At 48.2% G+C, this 24,266-nt stretch overlaps 1 protein-coding gene and 1 non-coding gene across 8 annotated transcripts in view; both read left to right on the forward strand.

Annotated features, from left to right (window-relative positions):
• The window catches only part of PALD1 (phosphatase domain containing paladin 1), a 110,352-nt gene that overhangs the window by 21,702 nt on the left and 64,384 nt on the right, over positions 1-24,266 (forward strand). The window lies entirely within an intron of this gene.
• Positions 21,026-21,132, forward strand: LOC136381609 (U6 spliceosomal RNA). The gene has a single exon (XR_010747102.1). It is a non-coding gene; the product is annotated as a U6 spliceosomal RNA (small nuclear RNA).

Raw genomic sequence — 24,266 nt, forward strand, 5'->3', positions numbered from 1 at the left:
TATGAGGACCTCTTACCACCCCCAGAGACGGAGCAGCAGAAGGACTCAGGAAATTCTTCATATATGTGCCCCCATCCCTACTCCCAGGTGTTTTTTTCCAACTGGTAGATTTCTGAAGAAACCATTTGATTTCTGGGGTTAGGCTGAACACCAGACTCTCCTAGCTGCCCTGAGGCCTCTGAGGTTTAGGGTCTAGATTCAGCCTTATTGAAGGCTCAGAGGCCAGCAGGGAGGAAGTCCTCACATCCTTTCTGGAGAGCCTCTGTTGCTGGGGCCTGGGGATGAGGTTGGGAGGCTGGTGGAGGCCCGAAGCCAGACACTGTTTCCTGTGAATGCAGACAGGCGCTCTTCCGTTCACTGGCCATTGATGTTGAAATTGGGGTGTTGGAGGTATGAAGGCTGGACAGGGTTGGCCTGAGGTGGGAGGTACCTGGGGCAGCGCAGACCTCACGCTAAAGTTCTGTTGTGTCTGGGACTCCACTCTCCCCCAACATCCCTGGTAGGTTCTGCTTTTCTTTTCTATTTATTTATTTATTTATTTATTTATTTATTTTGTATTTTTCTGAAGCTAGAAACGGGGAGAGATAGTCAGACAGACTCCCGCATGCGCCCGACTGGGATCCACCTGGCACGCCCACCAGGGGGCGATGCTCTGCCTACCAGGGGGCGATGCTCTGCCCCTCTGGGGCGTCGCTCTGCCCCGACCAGAGCCACTCTAGCGCCTGGGGCAGAGGCCAAGGAGCCATCCCCAGCGCCCGGGCCATCTTTGCTCCCATGGAGCCTCGGCTGCGGGAGGGGAAGAGAGAGACAGAGAGGAAGGAGAGGGGGAGGGGTGGAGAAGCAGATGGGCGCCTCTCCTGTGTGCCCTGGCCGGGAATCGAACCCGGGACTTCTGCATGCCAGGCCGACGCTCTACCACCGAGCCAACCGGCCAGGGTCGGTTCTGCTTTTATGAAACACTTTGTGGAGGTGGCAGTGTGCATGTACCCTAGCCTTGGTGCTGTTCTGGGAGTGGGAGTGCTGAGCTCACCTTGAAGCCCTTGGCCAGCACTGTGAGCACTTGGGTGAATGCACCCATGTGCCTCCAAACAGGTGGCACACACAGAGCCACCTGGACAGAGGGGGAATGCTTTATGAGCAGAGATGTGTGTGCACTCAGGTTAGTAGGGTGTGGGCAAAGAGTGATACTGGGTAGAGTCACGATGAGACGGGAAGACAGGGGAGATAGGCAAGACATATAGGGGAAGACCATGTAAACACAGAAACATAGACCACACATGGGCCACAGACACTATGTAGACTGATTTATACCTTCACGAAAATTTGAACCTCCTCGTGTGGAGGCAGACGTGTAGTGGGAAGACATGGATATGAGTTGATATTCACGGCACAGGACATGGAGCCACATGAAAGTGGCTTGAGTACCTGGGCAGATGTGGAGTTGGCTGTGTGCTCCCTGGGGACCCAGGCACATGCCTGCTGCGTCACCTGACAGCAGAGGCCAGGACAGGCACAGAGCTGGATACTGAGATGTCGTCTGAGGTATATCACTCAGTTATCCCCGAGGCTTCATGTGGCAGCAGTCCTGGAAGTGGTCCTTTTGGGGTGATAGTGCAGGTACTCTGTGGCCTCCTTTCTAGATCCCCACTCTAGGGTTTGAAGACCCCAAAGGGCTCAGTATTCTCTGTTTTGCTCTGCGAATCATTATCATCCTTACTCCCTAGTAACAGGGCTTGGCGCATGCCTAAGCATGAGTGGGGGCTCCCTGAACCATTGGGTCTCATCTTCCCTGAGTCTCCACAAGTTTCCTGAAGTGAAGCTGTGTGTCCTGGATGGGGGCGGACTCTGGCTGGGGACTCTCCTTCTGAGCCCTTTTGGGCCTCTGGGAGGGGAGCCAGTGGTTTGCTAAGAATAGCCCCAAATCATGGTTCTGCCTCCCAGTGGGCAGCCGTGCACCTCCCTGGTCCAGGGCCAAGGAGCTTGCAGATGGGCCTTTTATGTTTCCTGTAACTGGCACTCAGAAGGGGGATGGGTCTGGGAGCAGCAGGCTCGGTCTGGGAGGAGGCACAGCTGTCTCCTTCCTAGAACTTTGGCTGGGACTGGAGGAAAGAGAAGGCTCCTCTTCCACTCAGAGCTTGTTGGGTCCAAATTTTGGCTGTCTCCCTCATTAGCTGTGTGTCCCTGGGCAGCTCACTTAACCTTTCTGTGTCTGACTCCCTTATGTAGCAGGGTTAATGATAGTAACTCCATAGTGCATAGAGAGCACTTGTGGTAGTGTGTAGCTCATAGTAAATGCTCAGTAAACTCCAGGTGCTTCTGTTATCACCATTCTCTCAGTTGAAAGACAGACCTGTGAGGCCAGAGGCCAGAGTGCTTGCTCATTGCCTCATGGTGGGAAGGCACCAGGACGTTTGACTTGGGTTCCTGGCCTGGGGTTCAGTATGAGGTGCAGGCGACAGAGATGAGTGAGACTCGGCCCTTGTCAGGTGAGAGAGGCACTTTGTACGTTGAACCATGCCTGTCTCAGGTTCTGTGCTGGCTATGGGTCGAGCCCAAGGTGGGGAATGGATTGCCTGGGGGCAGGGTGACGCTGCAGGTGGGCTTTGAAGGATGGCCAAGAGTTTGCAAGGGTGAGGAAAGGCTTCCCAAGCAGAGGGACCAGCCATGTAAAGGTTTGACACAGCTGGGTATGTATATGGGACATGAACAGATCCGTGGATCTGGGGAGGAACTCCACTCTCAGCACTCTGGCCTGTTAGGAAAGACCCTGCACGTTGGGAACTTCTGTTTCTCCCACTCTGGGCTCGGAGGCAGCCCTGGTTTCCCTGTTAGAACACAGGCTGAGGCCCACCAGAATTCTTACTTGCTTTTCCGGAATCACAGTCTCGCTCACCCATTCTCCAGGGGCCTCCCGCTCTCTTATAAATTGTCGGCCCTCACTGCAGCCCCCCATTTTGAGCTGTGGCTCCAGACTGCTCCTGCCCCAAGATCAACATGCCTATTTTTGCTTAGTCAAGACACTCATGGATTAATAAATCCTCCTCTCCTTCCTTTCAATGAACTGAAGCCTTTGAAAACTCCTTAGCCTTTCCAAAGGAGTAAATGTCTAATAGTGGAATTTCTAGACTTCAAAAATTATTTTCTATATTCTCTGTAACTGATATGTGGACTGGCTTGAGCTATGTGGGTAGGTACCCCTGTTTGGTCCCGGGTACTCTACGAGGCACGGGGCATCTGGGGTTACCTGCGTGCCCAGGGCAGGCAGCGGGGAGCATCTGTGAACTGGGTGTGTCGCAGATGACCCTGTGGACTCCCAGGGAGCTAGGGCTTTCGGAAATTCCAGGAGGGAGGGTGTGGTGCTGGGAGGGCTGTGGGTCCACTGCTGGGCTTCCCGTCCTCGCCCATGAGGCTGGGTCGGTGTGCAGGGGGAGAGAGGTGGGCGCCCTCAGATGACCTTGTCCCAGGCCAGTCCCTGCAGCCCGCTGAGCCAGCCTGTTTGCAAGTGTGTGGCCTCTGTCCTGCCTCCCCAGGGTAGAGGACAGGAATTTCAGTGTTTTGAAGATTCTGTTTAGAAAGCACAGAGGGAATTTCTCTTCCCCTTTTTCCTTTTCCTAGAATTATAGATCCCATGAAAGAGCTAACCCCTCTCCTGCTGGTCACAGAGTGGCTGGTGGATATGTCCCCTTTGACTGCTGCCTGTAGTGACTGAGTCCTTCCTCCTGGGGTCCCTGAGGTTGGTGCTGACCTCTTATATCTCAGGGCCCTGTTGGCAGAACCTAGAACACCTCATCCAGCCTGGCTCTGCTGGGGGCCTTCCCTGCACGCATCCATGCCCCTTGCTGCTTTAGCCTTAGTTTGACCACCTTCTTAGTGGGTGTTCACTCTGCTCCCCACGCAGCTGTTTCTGTTGATGGAGCTCATGAACTTGGGGAGCCGCCTGCAGGTGCTGCTCTGTGGGCGGCTCACTCCAAGGTTTGCGGGGAAGCTCTGGTTTCCAAATGCTCTGGAGAGAAGTGCTCTCCCTGGAGATTAGGCCCTAGAGTCGCAGAGCCCTTGGGGACATGCAGGGCAGGTCTCTGCTGAGGCACAGGTAGGTAGCTGTGGGCTGGCAGTTGACTACTTCTTTTGAGCCCAGTTCTCTCATCTGCAAAATGGGTGTAATTTCTTCCTTGTCTATGTTAAAATTTTTTTAAAAATTGAGATGACATTCACTTGACATAATAGTAAACATTTTCAAGTGTACAACTCAGTGGCATTGAGTACATTTCCAATGCTATATGACCATCGCCTCTATCAACTTCTAAAATATTTTCCTTGCCTCAAAGGAAAACCTGTACTCATTAAGCCAGGGGTCCCCAAACTACGGCCCATGGGCCACATGCGGCCCCCTGAGGCCATTTATCCAGCCCCCGCCGCACTTCCGGAAGGGGCACCTCTTTCATTGGTGGTCAGTGAGAGGAGCACATTGACCATCTCATTAGCCAAAAGCAGGCCCATAGTTCCCATTGAAATACTGGTCAGTTTGTTGATTTAAATTTACTTGTTCTTTATTTTAAATATTGTATTTGTTCCCGTTTTTTTTTTTTTTTTTACTTTAAAATAAGATATGTGCAGTGTGCATAGGGATTTATTCATAGTTTTTTTATAGTCCGGCCCTCCAACGGTCTGAGGGACAGTGAACTGGCCCCCTGTGTAAAACGTTTGGGGACCCCTGCATTAAGCAGTTACTTCCCATTCCGTCCTCTGCCTTATTTTTATGGAGGTATAGAAAGCGTAAAACTCACCCATTCTAACTATGTAGTTGGATGAGTGTTTTATGAATGTGTAGCCACCACATCAGCCAAGTCCAAGAAGACTTCCATCACCTGGAAGGTCCCTCGTGATCTGCTGTGGCCAGTCACTACCTCTCCCACCCCTGGTCTCAGGCCCACTTGTCTCCTTTCTGTCACTATGGTTTTATTTTTTATAGGTTCTCACATAAATGGACTCATATAAGAGGTAGGCTTTTATGTCTGGCTTCTTTACTCAGCGTGACTTCTTGAGCTGTGTGCATGGTGCCGTGTCTCTGCAGTGCAATCCTTCTTCACCACCGAGTCATATTCCTGTGTGTGGAGGGAGCTTGTTTATCCTGCTCTCAGTGGATGGACGCCCACCCCCCTTTTGGAAATGTTTTCAATAAAAAAATAATCTAAAGCTATTATCTTTATGAAAGATTCAAGTAGTAGCTTCACCCATTCCACCCAGTGGGAGTAAAATATATATAAAATGTTTCTCCTTCTTCCTTCCTCTCTTCGCCAGAGGTTAACACTGTCAGCACTTGATGATTGTCCCCTCATCTTTTTTTCTATGCCTCTATGTGACTTTGTGTATGTAGTCTTTGCTTTGAGGATATAAATGGGATCATGCTTGGCCCATGACTCTGGGACCCACTTTTTCACTTAGCCATTGGTCCCCAGCACTGCCTCCGGAGTTCTGAGCACATTTCCTGGGGACCTTTCCCCGGAGCGGAGGGCTAAGAGATGGGGGTGTCATCTCCCCCTGGCTCTGAGCTAGGGCCCAGCGAGGCTGCAGGGAGGCAGAACAAAGGCTTCCTGGAGCAGGTTTCTGGGGGAGGGAGGCGTTGGAATAGAAAGGATCATTCTGTTGTGGGGGAGACAAGGTGGTGTCTGGGTGGATGTGTATTCCTGCACTGCCTCCCACCCAGTGGACAGCAGCACAGGCTTCCTCTTCCTGTCTCTGTGTAGTGTCTCTGGAAGGAATAGGCCCAAGGAGAGGAAGATCTGTTGAGTCGACAAAGGACAGACACTGGAGGCCTCCCCTGCTGCGGTGGGGCTCCCCCTTTCAGAGGCAGACTCTTCTGGGAAACTGCTTGGGGTCCCCCTAATGGGATCCTGTCTTGAGTGGCGGGCTTTGCCCAGTGTGTGTGTGTGGACTGTGGGATGTCTCCAGCCTCCTGAGGAAGGGGCTGTGGGTGCTCAGATTTACATGCTCCTGGATCTACTATGACCCCAGCCCATGGCTCACAGAAGCTCTGGATTTGGATTGTCACATTACTTCCCTTGACACGGCCATCATGTATACATGATTTATAGTTCCTGCGTACTTACTAACATTAGTGGTTTTCATCATTTTAAAGTTTTTCCCAGTTTAATAATTCAAAGTTGTGTCTTACTGCTGTTGTATGAAGTGAGTTCTAGGAGACAGGAATCCTGTGTGGTGTTCCAGGGCAGCCTGCTCGCCCAGGATGGCCTTGTCAGGTGACTTAGGGTTTATTTTATTTTATTTTTTTGTGTGTGACAGAGACAGAGAGACAGAGAAAGGGACAGATAAGGACAGACAGACAGGAAGGGAGAGAGATGAGAAGCATTAATTTTTTGTTGCGGCTCATTGCAAGTGACCTTTGGGTTCAAGCCAGCAGCCATGGGGTCATGTCTATGATCTCACACTCAAGCCAGTGACCCTGTGCTCAAGCTGGCGAGCCCACGTTCAAGCCGATCAGTCCATGCTCAAGCCAGTGACCTCGGGGTTTTGAACCTGGGTCCTCTGCAACCCAGTCCAACGCTCTATCCACTGCACCACTGCTTGATCAGGCATTAGAGTTTTATCTTAGCCTCCTTCTCAAAGCCCTTGGGGATGATGTAAGGAGAGGGAGAAAGGGGTGGGCCTGGGAGAGAAGCTGTCAATAGGTGGGAAATATGCTCAGATCTGGGTAATATGTTGACCCTTCTCCCTTTAAAAATAGCTTTATTAAGATATAATTCACATGCCATACAATTCACCCATTTAAAGCAAACAATGCAGTATCTTTTAGTACATTCAGAGTTGTGCATCTCTCTGCACTCTCAGTTTATAGCATTGTCCTCAACCCAGAAAGAGAGCCTGGACCCTTAGTTGTCACTCCCCACCCCCAGCCCACTAACCTACTTCTTTTTTTTTGTATTTTTCTGAAGTGAGAAGCGGGGAGGCAGAGAGACAGACTCCCGCATGCGCCTGACTGGGATCCACCCGGCATGCCCACCAGGGGGTGATGCTCTGCCCATCTGGGGCACTGCTCTGTTGCAACCAGGGCCATTCTAGCACCTGAGGCAGAGGCCATGGAGCCATCCTCAGCGCCCAGGCCAACCTTGCTCCAATGGGGCCTTGGCTGCAGGAGGGGAAGAGAGAGATAGAGAGAAAGTAGAGGGGGAAGGGTGGAGAAGCAGATGAGCGCTTCTCCTGTGTGCCCTGGCCAGGAATTGAATCTGGACTTTCACACACTGGTCCGACGCTCTACCACTGAGCCAACCAGCCAGGGCCTAACCTTTTTTTCAGAAGATTTGTTTCTTTTGGACATTTCATATAAGTGGAATCATATAGTATATATATACATACATATATATACACATACACATATACATGTACATACGCATACACAATATATCTATATATGCATATCTATATACATGTATCTATATGTATACACACATATATATATACATATATCTTTCCATATATATTTTTTTGACTTTTAAAGGAAAAAAAGAGCCTCATTTAAGTTTTCTTATTTGAATATAACAAATATATACAAATATAAAACTAAAGTGTCTTAGATTAACATAGTTTTATATATAACTATGAAATGCTAATAAAACCAGAAAGCCAACTTGTTTCAAATGAATAATATTAATTTACTGAGAGGATGTAAATAGCAAGTACATTGACAATGTCTGGTTGATAGTAGGGAGCTGTGCTAGGTCCCTGTCTGTTTCCCTGCCACTGTCACTTGATCCTGCTATACAGAGTGACGTTAATAATATTGGGCTGGCCAGATAGTTCAGGGTAATTCTGATTATTCACATATGAGCCCAAACTGTAGGTGAGTAATCCCCAACTGTCTGTTTTAGTAATACATCGCTTGATACCTGGAGAGCTGGCTGTGTGAGTGCAGATGAGGACAGAGTGGTGGCGTGACTGGATCTGTATATAGTAGATCTCAAACCCACTTCTCTTCGAAATCAGGAATTTGGCAGAGATGGGCTTTGCTCAGTTCACACAGATGGTTTCAACATGAACATACATGGTCCTGACTGCTAAGAGGCTGGGCCTTTGAATTGGGTTCATCCAGGCTGCATGGGCGATGGGGTGGCTCAGTCTCTACCCCACCCGCTCTTGTATTTGAGCCACAACCTTTGTTTGTGCTGTGTGCGATGATGTCATTTGGCTTTCTCCAAGAAGGAACTGGATTGTAAACACAGGACTTGAGCCTCAAATTGCATGGCAGTGCATCATTTAGATGAGCCAGGCTTTATTCTCATTCCTTTTTTCTTTAAATTGAGGTGAAATTCACATAATGCAAAAATGAACTATTTTAGTGAGCAATTCAGTGGTAATTAGTACATCCACAATATTGGCCAACTAACCATCTCCTCTATCAAATTCCAAAACATTAAGAAAATTTTATTTTATTGTGGTAAGAACACTTTACCTGAGCTCTACCTTCCTAACATATTTTTGAAGTGTACAATACAAGATTTTTGCCCATAGGGACAGTGTTGTTGAGCATATCTCTTGTTGTATTTAACTGAAACTTTATGCCCGCTGATTACCAACTTCCCACTCCCCCCTCTCTCTAGTCCCTGACAGCCACCACTCCATTCTTTGAGTCTATATGAATTTGACTGCTTTAGAATTCTCATATAAATGGCTTGACCTGGTGGTGGCACAGTAGAGAGAGCTTTGGACTGGGATGCAGAGGACCCAGGTTCGAAACCCCAAGGTCACCGGCTTGAGCGTCAGCTCACCAGCTTGAATGCGGGGTCATAGACATGATCCCATGGATGCTGTCTTGAGCCCAAAGGTCGCTGGCTTGAAGCCCAAAGTTGCTGGCTTGACCTCAAGGTCACTGGCTTGAGGAAGGGGTCACTCACTGTGCCCCCCACCAAGGTACATATGAGAAAGCAATCAATGAACAACTAAGGTGCCACAATGAAGAATTGATGCTTCTCATCTCTCTCTCCTTTCTTGTCTGTCTGTCCCTCTCTCTGTCTCTGTCACCAAAAAAAAAAAAAAAGAGTTCTTATATAATTGGAATCTCGAATAATTTGTCTTTCTGTGACTTGCTTATCTCACTTAGCGCAGTGGTTTTCCACTGTTGTGCCACGGCACACTGGGGTACTGCAACAATTTTTAAAACATAAGGTGCCTGACTCTTTGGTCAGAGGCACTCACCTCTTTTCCCTTAGACTGTCAAATAAAAAAATGAAAACAGCCAACACAACAATAGCTGTCTGGTGTGAATGAATCAAAATCACACCTATTTTTTTTTCAAATCGGCAAACATTATATTTTTTGGTGTGCTGCAGAATTTTAGTAATTAGCTTGTGTGCCATGAAATAAAGAAGTTTGAAATTATTGATTTAGTATAATGTCCTCAAGGTTCATCCATGTTGTAGTCTATTGCAGAATTTCCTTTTTTTTTAAAGACTGAATAATATTCCATTGTAGGTATATATATTATATGTATACATGGATAAAGAAGATGTGGTATATATTTATATATAATACAAATAAATAATACAGTGTGAACCTACTTTTGCATATATATCAGTGGGCATTAGGGTTGCCTCCACGTCTTGGCCATTGTGAATAGTGCTGCAGTGATCATGGTTGCGCTACTATCTCTTTGGGATCTTAACTTCAAAGTAGGATAGATACCCCTCTGGATCACCTGGTAGTTCTATTTTAATTTTTTTGAGGAATCTTCCTACTATTTTTCATAGTGGCTGTGCAATTTTACATTCTTGCTAATGGTGTGTAAGGGTTCCAGTTTCTCTACATCCTTGCCAACACCTGTTGTCCCGTCCCTTTTTTTGGCTAATAGCCATGGCAGGCATGAGGTAATATCACTTTGTACTTTTGATTTGTATTTCCTTCATTAGTGATGTTGAACATCCAGAACATTTTCATCACTTCAAAGGGAACCCCTGTATCTGTTAAGCAGTCACTTCAGAATCCCCGCCCCTTCCCCTCTTCCTAGCTCCTGGTAACCACTACTCTGAATTCTGGTCTCTATGGAGTTACCTGTTCTCAGTATTTCATAGAAATGAAATTACACAATATGTGACTTTTGTGTCTGGCTATTTTTCACTTGGAATACTGTTATCAAGGTTCATCTGCATTGTGGCATGTAGCTGGGCTTCGTTCCCTTTTATAGCCGAATACTGAATAATAGATAATCCATTGTATGCACACACCAAATTTTGTTTATCAGTTTATCAGTTGGTGGACATTTGGATTGTTTCTACCTTTGGCTATTGTGAACGGTGCTGCTGTGAACATGTGTGTACCAGTGTTTATTTGCACACCTGTTTTTCATTTCCTCGGGTGTGTACCTAGAAGTGGGATTCTGGGTCTTATAGTAATTTTATGTTTAACTTTTTGGGTTTGATATTCTGGAATTAGATAAAAGGTGAGAGTTGCACAGCATTGTGAATGTACTAAGTGCCACTGAATTGTATACTTTAAAAAGGTGAATTTTATGGTATGTGAATTAAATCCCAGTTTTTTTTAAAAAGACTCAGCCTGTGTGGATACCAAAGCAGACAGCCGGGGAGTCTGGACTGAGTCATGTTCTCGATGCTGGCAAACCCAGAACCCTGCATCGCCTTTTGGGGTCCTGCAGACAGACTTCCTGGGTATTGGGAATGCTGGGCCCGGTGCCATGGTCCTTCTTTGAGGTGGTAGGTGAGAGCTGTAGGAGCCAAATAGGCTGGCTGGTGGCCTTCCCCATCACCCCCTCAGCTCATTCTGGCCTTTTCTGGATTCTAAAAGAGAGGTGCTCACTACCGAAAGTTCCCCCCGTTCCCATACCTGAGACGCAGGCCTGTGAGCAACAGCCTTGACCATGACTTGGGCTCTAGGGACATCAAAGCTTGTATGGGTCAAATGTACCATGCTGACCTCCCCTCTGGGTCCCTTTTCCCTTTCTGTGTTTTGCACTGTCTTCCATAATGACCCACATGGGCCTCAGGACCAGATCCTCTTGCTATAGCTCTTGAAGGCCCGCTGCTTCCTTCTGAGAGTGCAGCCAGGGCGAGGCTGTGGCTGTCTGTCTGTTCAGTCCTTCCCGCACCCTTCCCCCGTGGTCTGTCAAATCCCAGTTAGTGGCAAACCTACCCCTCTAGTTGCTCAGGCCCACCACCTAAGTCATCCACGGTTCCTCTGTGTCTGTCTTCAGAAATGACATGGCAGCAATCCTGTTGGCTTCACCTTCCGAGTAGATGGATCCAGGATGACCCTTCTTCCTCACCTTCCTCTCACGGCTGGCCCAGGCCTCTGCATCACTTGTGCTAGTGCCCTAGATTCCTGACAGGTCCGTTGCCTTCCTCCCTGATCCTGTACAGACTCTTCTAACACAGCAGCCTAGGCCCTAGTGTGATCTTGTTAAAACGTAAATGTCAGATCAAGGCACTTTTCTGCCCCAGGCCCCAGTGGCTCCCCATTAACTCACAGTAATACCCCTGTGGCCTCCAGGACACCCCCATCTCATCCTGAACTCCTCACTTGCTCCACCCAAACTGGCCACCTCATGGCTTCTTTGATACACTGGGAACTCACCTCAGGGCCTTTGCACGGGCTATTTATTCCCTTAACCTGCATGCTTTTCCTCCAGAGAGCCACATAGCTTTCCATGTCACTTCAGGTCTTTACTCAAATGTAAAGCCTCCTTTGGGGACTCTGACTAACATTTCATGCTGCATCTCCATAACCCTCTTCTTTCTTATCATGTATCGCCTCCTGATATTCTCTATATTTGACTGATTTATATAGTTCATTTCTGTTTTTCCAGCTAGTGTGTACGAGGCAGGAATTTCTGTTCTGTACTGTCAGCTCCTCAAATAAGGCCTTGCACATAGTAGGTGGCCCAGAAATGTTTGTAGAATGGCTGCATGAAGAGGGAAGGAATTAGCCCATTTTATAGACGAGGAAACTGAGTCTCAGAAAGGTTGACTTGAACCTCATCTCTTGACTCCCAGCCATGTGCTCTTATGCTGAGCCGTAGTTTTTAACCTCCTTCTCCCTGTTATCCCTATGTCCAGGGACAGCCGTGCTAAACTTGTGAGTCTGAGCCTTCAAAGCTCCCCTTGGGGAGTTCTCCTTGTTAACCTACTAATGATGGAATTGACACATGTCAAACATGGTGGTAACAATCTGCTCCTGTTTGTTGAGTGTTCACTCTCTGCTAGGCACAGGGCTCAGCGGGTTAGATGGATGCATTACTCATAAACTTCACAGCATCCTGAGGAGGAGGAGCTGTCATTTATCCCACTCTATAGACAAGGAAGTGGAGAGATTTCAGATGAGCAAGATGAAAAAGATGGATAACTTCTTGAACCCATGAGGATATGGGGAAATTGGCCCCTCTTATGCAATTTTGGTTTCTGTGCTACAACCTTTTGGAAAAGTAATATGGCAGGATTTACTATAGTTTTTAAAAGACACCTGCCTTTTTATCTAAGCAGTGCAAGTTTTAGTAGCCTGTCCTGAACAAGTAAAACTGTCAGGATGCAAGGCCATGTGCACAAGAATTTTGGGGCTGTGCATTGGAGACCCCACTGTCTCCTTCCAGTTCCCTCTTCTTCCCCACCTTAGGGCATTTGCACAGGTTGTTCCGCTGGCTGCCTGGCATGCCTTTCACATGGTTGGAACCTTCCTGTTCGATATCAGCATAGGCCTTCTGTGACTATCATATCTAAAATCTGTCCTTTGCAACTACCTTCCTTATTTTTTATCTCAGCATCAGGCCCTTGTAGCCCACATCCCAAATATAAAATATGTCCCTATTGTATTTCTTGTTGACTCTTTCCACCCCCACCCTTTTCTCTGTCTTTTGGAATATCTGTCCATGAAGGGCTAGGACAGTGCCTGTCTGATTGACAGGATAGATACTTAGTAGCTATTTGTTGAATGAGTAGTGATACAGTGAAATGGTATGCCAACTTTAAGCAGATTGGGTTGGAGCTCTATGTATCAATTGGGAGAGGTGTTTGGGTTGTTCTGTTAAGGGAAGAAAACTTGTAGAAGGAAGCTTAAGAGGTGGACTTGGAGGGGAATGGGAAGGGCATAAACTTTATTCATCTTTGATTTATGACATTAAGTACAAATTACTTCTGTAATGAAAAATCTAAATAACAACATCAAAAAAATCAAAACTGAAAAAAATGTATCCAGTCAGAGGGAGCCTCAGGATTTGAACCCTGGTCCTCTGACTCCCAGCTCATGTATCCTACCCTTTCTGTGGCTTTTCTGCACACGGCCTGTTAGTATCAGTAGCACCTTGCTGCATATCTCAGAAGAAGGCAGAGTTAGTAGCTGTTTGTATTTTGTTTTGTAAATTGAGATATTGTTTACAGATAGCAAATCAGGACATGATTTGATGAATTGTTACAGATGAATCACCTGTGTGACCCCCACTCAGATACAGATAAAGATATAGGACATTTCCAGTGCCCTGGAATGTTCCCTGGGGCCCTTCCCAGTCAGTTACCTGACTCTCACACTCTCAAGTGGCTGTGCTACTGAAGGACTTCCCAAGGATTAGTCTTGCTTATTCTTTTTTTTTTTTTGTATTTTTCTGAAGCTGGAAACTGGAAGAGACAGTCAGACTCCTGCATGTGCCCGACCAGGATTCACCCGGCACGCCCACCAGGGGGCGACGCTGTGCCCACCAGGGGGCGATGCTCTGCCCCTCCGGGGCATCGCTCTGTTGCAACCAGAGCCACTCTAGCGCCTGGGGCAGAGGCCAAGGAGCCATCCCCAGTGCCCGGGCCATCTTTGCTCCAATGGAGCCTCGGCTGCGGGAGGGGAAGAGAGAGACAGAGAGGAAGGAGAGGGGGAGGGGTGGAGAAGCAGATGGGCGTTTCTCCTGTGTGCCCTGGCCGGGAATCGAACCCAGGACTTCTGCACGCCAGGCCGACGCTCTACCACTGAGCCAACCGGCCAGGGCCTAGTCTTGCTTATTCTTGAAGTTTATGTAAAAGGAACCATATAAAATGAACAGTTTTTAATCTGACTTCTTTCACTCAATATAAACTCTGTAAGATTCATCTGTGATACTGTAGGTATCAGCAGTTTGCTCCTTTTCATTGTTGTGTAATAGTCTATTATATGGGCGTACCATTGTGTGTGTGTTTTACCCCTGTAGATGGGCTTTGCCTTGTATTTAGTGTTGATGGCTATGGAAAAGCTGCTGAACGCTCTTGCCTGTCCTTCGGTGGACTCACATACTTTCTTCCCTGGGATGTATATCCAGGATGCTCGCTGAGTAATGGGACCAAATCCTTGTTATACCAACAAGAAAACTAAGGAGGCTTCAGAAGATCCAGAAAGAGAAGTGATGTGCCCAGCTTCACACAGTGACTCATGATGGAACCTTGTGCCATCCCCAGGACCTCTCAACCCTGGTTTTCCCCACCTCCCACCCACAAGCTTCAGCTGCTGCTCTCACCCCAGCCCGAGGGGAAGGTCGGGGGGCTTCTGGATGGCATTTTTCTAAGTCTCCTTGTATTGGCATGACCTCTGAGTACTTCTTCCGCATCCCTGGCCCTGGAGAAGATGGGCAGTCCATAGTTTGCCTTCCTTGGTTGTGGGTGCTGGGGGACATGGAGTGGCATTGTTATTTGTCAGATGTTGGTTCCTGGGCTGGCCAGACAGGGGTCAGGATTGGTATGTGGGGGCTGTTCCAGCGTCGCTGACCTGGGCCAGTGTGCATGGGTGTGTGCGGTGTGGGTGGGTCTTGCACACCTCACGCTCACTGTGCTCCTCGTGTGTGCAAGAGCATGGAGCTTCCTGGTTTAGACCCACTGCGTGCTGGGAGCAGCCTGGAAAGTGGCTCAGTCTGGGGCTGGCACACACCTGGCTTGGGGGCCACCTCCTCGCAGCCCTCCCAGGACTGGACACAGCACGTGTCTCTCACTGCTTGGTTCTCTGATGGTACCAACTCCGTGGGGGGGGGGGGTGTGCCTTAGCTTTTCCCATGCCTGCTTCACCTCTTGGCCCTGAACTCTCCAAGGGCAGGGATGGAAACGAATATGAATGCCTAATCAAACCTTTTTTTCAGCTTTAAATTTTTTAAAATTGAGGTACATATACAAACCATAAAATTTACCCTTGTAACCATTTTTAATTGTACAGTTAATTCAGTGGCGTTAGGGACATTCACATTGTTGTACACCTGCCACTGTCACCCCCAGAACTTTCTCATCCTTTGAAACTGAAACTCTGTCTATTAAACACTAACTCCCCATCCCCCCATGCCCTGCCCTGGCCTGCCCTGGCCTGCCCCTGCCTACCACCCTTCTCTGTCTTTCTCTGAAACTACTCCGAATACCTCACGTAAGTGGAAGTATACAGCGTTTGTCCTTTTGTGTCTGGCTTAGCGTTACTGCAACACTTAGTCTTCAAGGTTCATCCATGTTGTGGAATTTCATTCTTTTTTGTGTGTGTGTGACAGAGACAGATAGGGACAGACAGACAGGAAGGGAGAGAGATGAGAAGCATCAGTTCTTTCATTGCGGCTCCTTAGTTTTCATTGATTGCTTTCTTGTATGTGCCTTGACCCGGGGTGGGGGGTTATAGCAGGGCGAGTGACCCCTTGCTCAAGCCAGCAACCTTTGGCTTAAACCAGCGAACTTGGGCTTCAAGCCAGTGACCTTTGGGCTCAAGGCAGTGACCATGGGGTTGTGTTTATGATTCCACACTCAAGCCAGCAACCCTGTGCTCAATCTGGTGGGCCCGTGCTCAAGCTGTTGACCTTGGGGTTTTGAACCTGGGTCCTCTGTTTCCTAGTCTGATGCTCTATCCACTGTGCCACCGCTTGGTCAGGCAGAGTCATTCCTTTTTTTTTTTTTTTTTTTTTTGTATTTTTCTGAAGTTGGAAATGGGGAGGCAGTCAGACAGACTCCCGCATGCGCCCGACCAGGATCCACCCGGGGGTGATGCTCTGCCCATCTGGGGCATTGCTCTGTTGCAACCAGAGCCATTCTAGTGCCTGAGGCAGAGGCCATGGAGCCATCCTCAGCGCCCGGGCCAACTTTGCTCCAATGGAGCCTTGGCTGCGGGAGGGGAAGAGAGAGACAGAGAGGAAGGAGAGGGGAAGGGATGGAGAAGCAGATGGGTGCCTCTCCTGTGTGCCCTGGCTGGGAATCGAACCCAGGACTCCTGCACACCAGGCCAACACTCTACCACTGAGCCATCTGGCCAGGGCCAGATTCATTCCTTTTTAAGGCTATAATTGTTTTTTCCAGCACATTTAAAAATTTTTTTTCTTAAGTGAGAAGCAGGGAGGCAGAGTGACAGACTCCTACCTGCATTCCAACTGGGATCACCGGCAAGCCCCCTACCTGGTGATGCTCTGCCCATCTGGGGCCATTGCTCTATTGTTCGTCAACCAAGCTATTTTAATGCCTGAGCTGAAGCCATGGTGCCATACTCAGCGCCTGGGGCCAACTTTGCTTGGACTGTTAGAGCCATGGCTGCAGGAGGGGGATAGAGAGAGAGAGAAAGAGAAGGGGGAGGGAGCTGGAGAAGCAGATGGTCGCTTCTCCTGTGTGCCTTGACCAGGAATTGAACCCGGGATGTCCATATGCCAGGCCAATGCTCTACCACTGAGCCAACTGTCCAGGGCCATTTCCAGCGCATTTTAAAGGCATCTCAGACGTCAGGATTGAGTGACGGGTCAGCTTGATTGTGGCAGTGGAATAATGTTTATTCACATTTACTAGGTGCTCGCCTTTCCCAGATGTTGTCTCCTGTAATCCTCACCACATCCTTGGGAATAAGTTCCAGTGTTATCCCTATTTTACAGGCAAGGGAATGAGGCTCAGAGAATTTCAGTAACATGGCCCAGGTCACAAAGCAAGTCACTGGTCAGCCAGGATTGGATGCCAGGCCTGCCCAGTGGCACAGAGCATGCTCTGCAGTCCCTCCCCCAGCACAGTGCCCTGGCCCTGCTGAGAGTCCTTTCCTTGGGTCCTTCTACCCTCTCTGCAGCCGATCAGAGCTGAGTGTGGGGCTGACTGGACCACCTGGCGCCGAGGGACGCCAGCAGCAGCCCCGCCTCCCTGGGTCTGGGTCCTCCTTCCTGGCCCCAGCTTCTGTGGGAAGCTCCTTTATGAAGCAGCCTCCCTGGGCCGGGCAGGGGGCTGTGGGGAAAGTGGGCCTCAGTGCCCCCAACACAAGGCTGATAGGAATGCCTGGTGCAGGGTGGCCAAGGGCAGGATGTCGCTCTTGGCAGAACGCTCCCTGAACAAACAGCTAGCTACCAGGAGCTTTGGGATCAAAAGGAAGATAAACAGGAAGAGGGAAAAACACAAAAATATTTTTTTCCCCTCCTGTGCCCTGGCGTTTTCTTGCTGCTCTCCCTCCGCCTCTCAGGTTTGAGGTGGTGGGACTCGTCCTCTGCCAGAAACCACCCCAAGGCCTGGAGAGCGCGTGGGCGGGTTCTAGGTTCTGTTTTGCCTGATGGGCTTTGATAAGCCTGGGCACTGGGGCCAGAGAGGCCCGAGTTTGAATCTTCACTCTACTATTTCTTTGCCAGACTGTCTTTCTTGTCTATCAAATGCTGCTCATCCTTGAAGACCCAGCTAATGGGCCTCCTCTTCCAGGAAGGCTTTCCTGAGCTAACATCTCCCTCCTCTGTGCAACTTAGTGCAGTGAGGAAGGTCCTGAAGTCCTTGGCCTGCTGTCAGCCTCTCTCAGCCTCAGTTTCCTCATCTGTAGATTGGGAATAATAGGAGTGGGGAGAAGAGAGAGCCTGGATTTTCTTGCCCTGGCTTGTGTGGGTTTGGCCAGGGCCCAGTGAAGTATGGTGCTCTCAGGGTTAACTCACTTCCATGCCAGGGGTGGAGGACAGAGTGTGAGATGAAGTCACTTCCCTGCCGGGGGGTCTGCCATGTGCCTGGCCTTCCTCTGTAAATCCTGTTTCCGCCTTGGCCTCTGCATGCCCACTAACTCCTGGCTCCCATGACCCTGAAGGTCACCAGCAGGTGGGGCTTCTGATGGAATGTTGGCCTGTCATTCATCCTATGAGGTCACTTCCTGTCTGGATCAGCCATCCACCTTTCCTGCCACAGCCTTCCACATGGTGGTTGCATGGGAATGGTTGCATGGGGTTTGAGGGAGGTTACCAGAGGTCAGTTCAATGCCTAGCCTACTCTTTTTTTTTAGTGAGAGGAGGGGAGGCAGAGACAGACTGTCACATGAGCCCTGACTGGGATCCACCTGGCAAGCCCACTAGGGGGTGATGCCCTGTCCATCTGGGTCCCTTGCTCTGTTGCAACTGGAGTCATTTTTTAGTGCCTGAGGTGGAGGCCATGGAGCTGTCCTCAGCACCTGGGGCCAATTCACTCCAATGGAGCCATGGCTATAGGAGGGGAGGAGAAGAGAGGGTGATGAGTGGAGGAGCAGATGGGCGCTTCTCCTGTGTGTCCTGACCAGGAATTGAACCTGGGACATCCACGCTCCTGACTGACACTCTACCACTGAGCCAGCTGGTCCAGGCCCTGACTAGCCTACTCTTTACGCTGGGGCACTGAGGCCCAGGGAAAGCGGGCCACTGAGGCCCAGGGAAGGCGGGGCCCTGAGGCCCAGGGAAGGCGGGGCCCTGAGGCCCAGGGAGGGCGGGGCCCTGAGGCCCAGGGAAGGCGGGGCCCTGAGGCCCAGGGAGAGCGGGGGCCCTGAGGCCCAGGGAAGGCGGGGCCCTGAGGCCCAGGGAAAGCAGGGCACTGCCTGAGGTCAGGGTCAGGAGGCAGGACTCTGGCCCATGCTCCAGTTATGGGGACATTTTGGGGACTCCTTGGGCGTCCCTTGGAGTCACAGGCTGGTGGTTTGAGGACGTTACTCAGCTTCCCTGGGGCTCCATTTCTTCTTGTGTGGAACCTGGGGAAGCCTGTGTGTCAGACCTCCCCTGAGCACTGTCAGGCCCGGACATCCGTGAACTTGTTTAACGCTCACTCTGCTGTAGGGAAGCTGAGACTTAGAGAGACTCAGGAACCAGTCTGGGCTGTGGTGGGGTCAGCGCTGCTGCTGACCCAGGTCTTCCTGACTCCAATGTCCTAGTTCCTTCTGCGGGAAGGTGTTAGCTTTCCATCAGCGGCAACCTGGGAACGTCCTCAGTCTTCTGACCTTTTCCTGTGGGGTCAGGGGCACTTTGGGGCTGTAAGGTTGGTACAGAACCTCCCTGGTATCAAAGGTCATACTGTGTAGGTCATTCTTCTTTTTTTCTATAAATGTTTTAGGTTCATTTTAGGAAAATCAGAAAATAAAGATATGTAGGAAGATTATATGATCCCACTTCCCAATGATAACCATAGTTCACCGTTATTTCCCCCCCCCCACTATTAATGTTTTGAGATTTAGCCTTCCAGACACTTTTTCTGTGTGTGTGTGCGTGCACGTGCTTGTGCTTTATATGAAGAAACTCCCACTCCTTTTTTTTTTTTTTTTTTTTTTTTACAGAGGCAGAGATAGACAGGGACAGACAGACAGGAATGGAGAGAGATGAGAAGCATCAATCATCAGTTTCTCGTTGTGCGTTGCGACTTCTTAGTTGTTCATTGATTGCTTTCTCACATGTGCCTTGACCGTGGGCCTTCAGCAGACCGAGTAACCCCCTGTTGGAGCCAGCGCCCTTGGGTCCAAGCTGGTGAGCTCTTTGCTCAAGCCAGATGAGCCCGCGCTCAAGCTGGCGACCTCGGGGTCTCGAACCTGGGTCCTTCTTCATCCCAGTCCGACGCTCTATCCACTGTGTCACCACCTGGTCAGGCTCCCACTCCTTCTTAATGGGTCAGAACTCTGAAATACTGTTGGCTGCTCCAGAGGTGACTTCTTGTCTGACTTTTAACACCATAGAATAATTTGGCCTGTTTTTGAGTTTTAGATCAATGAAATCACAGTACTGTACTTGCTTACGTTGCCATCTTTCCCTCCACATTCTACTGGTGATGGTCATCTGACATTCTATGCATTTTAATGATACATTCAACTTTGACCACCGTTGATATGAAAGATGTTTTTAGTCTTTGACTAATGTAAACAAAGCTGCACTGAACACTTTTTTGGATATATCTTTGATCATTGCTTTTGAAATCAATTGATAGAAGAATTGCTAGGTCAAAGGGTTGTACAATTTTAAGGTAGTTTAAAATTATTGTCAGATTGGTCTCCAGGGATCTGTGTGGGTTTCCATGGCCAGAGGTGCTTGGAGGTCGCCTGTCCCCAGCACGCACATCGACACGGTGTTTTTGTCCTGCTGTGACTGTGACACCATGATAGGCAGTACTTGGCACGCCATCATTTCCAGAGTTTACATGACAAATTAGGGTGAACATTTTTTCTTATGATTATTGGCCATTTGTATTTCTTCTCTATTGCGTTTTTGGGGGTCCATTTTACTCTCAAGATGTACTTGTTTTCTTATTTATTTGAACAAAAGACTATTTTGAATATAATACATAATAAAAATGTGTTGAATATATTTTTACCCAGTTTGCAGTTTGCCTTTTAACTTTGTGGTTTTTCTCTGTTAGTTAAAAACTGACCATTCTTCTATTGATATTTCACTATGTCTTCAGTTTGCATAGAAATTTCTCTTCCACCCCAAGATTATATAGTATTTACTTACGTTCTTTTCTTTCATTTCTGCGGTCTCCTTTGTAGCATGTTATCATTCATTTCTCTGCACTTCCTTTGGAAACATAATGTGAAGGACAGCCTAGAGGTTATGAGCATGTACTCAGAAGCTCCCAGTGACTTGTGTATCCTTGGGCAAGTTACCCAGACTGTCTGTACCTCAGTGTCTGTACCTGCAAAATGGGAATAACACTGGTACACAAAACCCAAGGTTTACTGTGGGGGTTAAATCACAGCAATGTACAAACTTTTAGTTTTAGAACTCCTTCCTTGAACTCTTAAATATTGGAGACCCCAAAGAGCTTTTATTTATGTGGGTTATATTATACATAAGTTGATATTTACCATATTAGAAATTGTGCTCGCTTCAGCAGGACATATACTAAAATTGGAACGATACGGAGAAGATTAGCATGGCCCCTGAGCAAGGATGACATATTAAAAATTAAAACTGAGTATATTTAAAAACATTTATACATTTCCTTTTTAAAATGACAATAGAAAACTCACTATTTGTTAATATAAATAAAATATGTTTTTCTGAAAAAGAACTGTTTTTTTTATAGTTTTTTTGTTTTTTGTTTTTTAACATGAGAGGAGGGGAGATAGTGAGGCAGACTCCCACATGTGCCCCAACTGGAATCCACCTGACAACCTTGTCAGGGGCTGATGCTCTAATCAACTGGGATATTTTTAGCACCTGAGGCTAACATGCTCGTGGTACAATCCTCAGCACCTGGCGCCATGCTGGAACCAATTGAGCCACTGGCTATGGGGAGGGGAAGAGGGAGAGAAGGGGGAGAGGGAAAGGGAGAGAAACAGATGGTTCCTTCTCCTTTGTGCCCTGACCAGGAATTGAACCCAGGATGTCCATATGCTGGGCCAATGCTTTATCCACTGAGCCACTGGCCAGGGCAAATAACATTTTGTTTTTTCCTTCTTCCAAGTGAGAGGAGGGGAGATAGACTCCCACATGTGTCCCAACCAGGATAATCTGGCAACCGTCATCTGGGGCCGATGCACTGTCCCATCTGGGGCCATGCTTGCAGCCGAGCTATTTTTAGCACCTGAGGTGGATGCTCCACAGAGCCATCCTCAGTGCCTGGGGCCTGTGTGATTGAACCAATTGAGCCATGGCTGTGGGAGGAGAAGAGAGAGAGAGAAGGGGAAGGGAGAGGGCTGGAGAAGCATAAGGTTGCTTCTGCTGTGTTTCCTGACCAGGAATCAAACCCAGGACATCCACATTTCAGGCCGATGCTCTACCACTGAGCCAACTGGCCAGGGCTCAATAACTTTTTTAAAACACAAAATATACTGGGAAGAGTAGCATTGTTTTGAAGTTTTGCAAATCTCTTTAATATCTTGTTTTGTTTTTTTTTTTTTTTTTTTTTTAAATATCTTGTTTTTTAAAAGTTTTTATTTATTGACTAGAGAGAAAGAGGAAATGAGAGAGAATCATCGGTTTGTTGTTACACTTATTATTATTTTTTGACAGAGACAGAAAGTCAGAGAGAGGGACAGATAGGGACAGACAGGAGGGAGAGAGTTGAGAAGCATCAATGCTTCATTGCAGTACCTCAGTTGTTCATTGATTGCTTTCTCATATGTGCCTTGATCAGGGAAATACAGCAGAGTGAGTGACCCCTTGCTCAAGCCAGTGACTTTAGGCTCAAGCCTGTGACCTTGAGCTTCAAGCCAGCGACCTTTGGGCTCGAGCCAGCCACCTTGGGGTCATGTCTATGATCCCATGCTCAAGGCAGTGACCCCACGCTCAAGCTGATGAGCCTGTGCTCAAGTCAGATGAGCCCGTGTTCAAGCTGGCGACCTCAGGGTTTTAAACCTGGGTCCTCCACGTCCCAGTTCGATGCTCTGTTCGCTGTACCACCACCTGGTCAGGCCCTTTCTTTCTTTCTTTCTTTGATTTGAGAGACAGAGGAAGGGAGACAGAGTGAAAGAGAGAGAGAGAAGCATCAACTTGCCATGCCACTTAGTTGTTTCACTTAGTTGTGTACTCATTGATTGCTTCTCCTATTTGCTCTGACTGGGGATTGAACCCATGACCTTGGTGTGGCAGGATGATGTTTTAACCACTGAGCAACACGGCCAGGGCTGGCAGGTGATAATATTTTAAAGTTTAGTTGAAATGTAGAATTTGAAAACATATTGATAAACTTTGCATATTTTGTTACGTTACAATGAATGAATCTTTGACCTAGGCATGATTTTATAACATCAAATATTGGTTATTGGAGAAATAATTGGTTCACTGATTTATACACATCTTCCAAATGTGAAAACATTGCATTTCATCATATTCAAAAATTCCATGCTGGCCTGACCAGGTGGTGGTATAGTGGATAGAGTGTCGGACTGGGATGCAGAGGACCCAGGTTCGAGACCCCAAGGTCGCCAGCTTGAGCGCGGGCTCATCTGGTTTGAGCAAAGCTCACCAGCTTGGACCCAAGGTCGCTGGCTCAAGCAAGGGGTTACTCAGTCTGCTGAAGGCCCACGGTCAAGGCACATATGAGAAAGCAATCAATGAACAACTAAGGTGTTGCAACGAAAAACTGATGATTGATGCTTCTCATCTCTTTGTTCCTGTCTGTCTGTCCCTATCTCTCTCTCTCTCTCTCTGTCTCTGTAAAAAAAAAAAAAAAAAAAAAAAAAATTCCATGCTATATTAATATCACCTATATTGCAAAATCTTTATGTGTTGGGAAGCCTTCAAACTCACAATGGCTGATACAAGTTCTCTTAAATTCTGATTTTTCCTCTTGATAGTTCAATCTTTGTATTGGCAACAATATGTGCCAGCTCCCTGGTTTGTCTGCTGGCTGCTCTTTCAAGTAGAAGTGGCACTTCGTGGCGGAGAGGCTGGCTTGGCCGTGCTCAGACGGCTCCTCACACCTGTGTCCTTCCCGTACTCAGAAGGCACAGGGGCTGAGGTTTAATGAAATTAAACAGTTTTACTGCTTCAGCAAGAACATTCTTTTTTTTTTTAATGTTTTATTTATTGATTTCAGCAAGAGAGAGTGAGAGAGAGACAAGAACATCAAGACGTTCCTGTATATTCCCTGGCCGGGGATCGAACCGGCAACCTTTGTGCTTTGGGTTGATGCTCTAACCAACTGAGCTATCTGGCCAGGGCTAAGAACATTCTTAAGTGACACTGTGTAATTTGTTAGTGTGAATGATGACCAGCCCATTTCAGGGTCAGTGCCGTGCCTCCTGCTGAGCCTCTAGCAGTTTGACCCTGTGGCTTTTGCTCCATCAAATGTTCTGCCGGTGAGAAAGGCGAAAGGCAGTGATGTTTTATTACTGTGTTGAGAACGGTTTTGACCCTGCAGACCCCTGGATGGTGTGGGGGACCCTTGGGCTTTGTGGAGTGTGCTGTCGGACTGTGGGTTAGATGACGGGTAAATGGAGTCAGCGCAGTGCCGGGACCCCTCTGGGTCTGGGCCAGCTTGCCTGCTGCCGTTATTTTTTCTGTCATAACACACCTGAGACAGACAACATGGGGAGTGGAGAGGTAAGCCACTTGGGGTTAAAATTTATCATTTGTGATTTTCAGATCCTACTCAGGGTGTATGTGCTTGGTC

The sequence above is a fragment of the Saccopteryx leptura genome, chromosome 9 (genome assembly GCF_036850995.1).
Source record: "Saccopteryx leptura isolate mSacLep1 chromosome 9, mSacLep1_pri_phased_curated, whole genome shotgun sequence".
Taxonomy (NCBI): Eukaryota; Metazoa; Chordata; class Mammalia; order Chiroptera; family Emballonuridae; genus Saccopteryx; species Saccopteryx leptura.